Consider the following 2,763-nt stretch of genomic DNA (forward strand, 5'->3'; position numbering starts at 1 on the left):
AGAAAGTAATATCAGTAAAATACGTAGCAAACTCAGTCAGTTAAAATGGCAGGTTAATTAGGCCCAGAATGTTTATGTGTTGGGTAACGGGTGAATACTGTAGAATCTTGCCAGATCCAGTTTATTATTTTGAATGTTTTCTTCTAAAATACTCAAAGCTTTTGTTCAGATACCTAAGTCAATATTATTACTTTAGGGGGGTACCTTTGGCTCTCCAGCTCATAGAAGCCCCAGTCATTATGGTCAATGTGTAAGGGGTTAAGGAAACTACAGCACAAAACATTTGGAAGAACAAAGGTTCCACATCCCTGCCGCACGCATGCATGTGTGTGTGTGTGTGCTTTCAAGCCACCCATTGACTTGTTGTGACCCTATGAATTTCATAGGGCTTTCTTTGGCAAAGAATACTCTGGGGTGGTTTTCCCGCTTCCTTCCTCTGAAATATAGCCTACAGCACCTAGTGTTCATTAGTGGTCTCCCATCCATGTACTGACCAGGGCTGGCCCTGCTTAGCATCCAAAATCAGATGGGGTCCGGTGCCTTTAGAGCAGTGATGTCCAAACACTGGCCCTCCAGGTGTTTTGGACTTCAGCTCCCAGAAGCCTCAGCCATCTTGGCTAATGGTCTGGGAATCTGGGAGCTTCTGGGAGCTGAAGTCCAAAACACCTGGAGGGCCAGCGTTTGGTTGTCACTGCTTTAGAGTACTAAGGCCCTTCTATAGAGCTTGGGTAAGACACATGCTCTCAGCCTCGGGGGAATGCAATGGCAAACGTCCTCTGAATAAATCTTGTCAAGAAATAAATAAGAAAAAATAAAATAAAATAAATCTTGCCTTAGGGTCTACAGAAGTCAGAAATGACTTAAAGGCACACAGCGACAAATATATTCCCTTGATCCCTAAAACTTTGTCTCATTGTCTTTTATTAAGGCTGTTTTGATTCTGTTGTGTTTACTGCAAGAAACTGTACAGCATAATTTTTAAGATCTAGTGTATTTTTCTGCATACATGGAATGCATATTCCAACTAAAAATGCTCTCTTTTCAATATAGAAACCCAAATAAAATTCATATTCCTCTGAATCTCAAATACCAAGGACTCTTGTTATACGCTGGGGTTTTGTTCCAAGATTCCCCGTGGATAACAAAATCCGTGGATGCTCAAGTCCCATTAAATATAATGACATAGCAAAATGGTGACCCTTATAAAAATGGAAAATCAAGGCTTGATATTTGAAATTTATACTTTTTTTGAACATTTTCAAACTGTGGATGCTTGAATCCGTGTATAAAAATCCGTGTATAAGAAGGGCCGACTGTAGTATGAAAAAGCAAGGTTTTTATATCAGTTACAATACATTCTGTTATACCATTTTGTACTTTGGAAATTGGAAGGTAAACAGAGAGTGGAAAGTTCTACTTTGGCATCAGTTAAGGCATTAAACCTTGGAGAAACAGAGCATATTTGATATATGTCAAGGAGTAATGAACAGTTCAGTATTTCATAGGATTTCAGTGTGGAAAGAAGTCCACTAGATCACACATTCAATAAAATAAGTAAATTCATTTATTTATTCTGGCAAAAACTGACAATGAGAAAGTCCGTAGTTGCATAATGCTATTTTTATATCATTAGAAGCACCAAAGAGGGAGGATTGGGTTGATTTTAGATACCTCTATATACACACACACAAACCATTAAAAAAAAAGCATATAGAACAAACAAAGACAAACTCAGAAATTTGCAAAGCTGCCTTTTTTGATCATGTTGCAATAATTTGTCTACTTTCCTCATTCCTACGCTTAATGCAGCTTTTTATAGTTTTGTATCAGATGTAAAAATACACTAAGGCCAATATAAAAGTTTATCATCAGAATAAGGTAATCGTTATGTAATACACTGGCAGTGAAAAATGGTAAACATAATACTGCATGCAGTTACACAAGAGACTTTAGTCTTCTGTAGCTGAGAACTTTTCGTACTGCGGGGTTTAGAAAGAACTCCTTCCAAGATAGTGCTTTAACTCTTACATTCCCAACATCAGCAAGCTCACAACAGCAAGTATGTGTTCCCTTTCATTTTCCAGTTGAACAAAGCGATGCCTGCTTCATAAGCCCTATAAAAGTTCTCTTTCTCAATTAAACAGTCACTGAAAGGTTTCATGCTTTCCGTTATACATCCCTGCACCCCTTGTGTTTCTCATTACAGCACTCGCATAATGACAAGTACCTGCCCTTAAACCTGTGATTGGAATCACGGCCAAGCCAGAATCCTCAGAATACATGGACCTAAGTGTTTGGTTATCTCCGTCTCTGTGTTTTACACTTTACACGTTCACCTTATAAAAACCACCCACAAAACAGCAGCAGAACAGTTACCATGTAATCTCTGACGCCACTCACAGTCACAGCACTGTGTGTACACATTGGTAGAGCTATGGCCTGTCACCCCATTCCTCTCCTCGGATGAGATTTAGTACGTACAGTCAGCCCTTCGTATCCACAGAGTTTTTTAATCCAAGGATTCAAGCATCCACACTATGAAAATATTTTAGAAATAGGTAACTTTCAAAAAGCAAACCCTGGTTTTGATATTTTATGCATCTTACTGTGCCACTGTATTTAAAGGGACTTGAGCGTCCACAGATTTTGGGATCCACAGGGAGTCCTGGAATCAAACCCCAACGGATACTAAGGGCGGTGTGTAACAGAATAATTATTATTATTATTATTATTATTATTATTATTATTATTATTATTATTATT

This window comes from Sceloporus undulatus, chromosome 2, assembly GCF_019175285.1.
Source record: "Sceloporus undulatus isolate JIND9_A2432 ecotype Alabama chromosome 2, SceUnd_v1.1, whole genome shotgun sequence".
NCBI lineage: Eukaryota > Metazoa > Chordata > Lepidosauria > Squamata > Phrynosomatidae > Sceloporus > Sceloporus undulatus.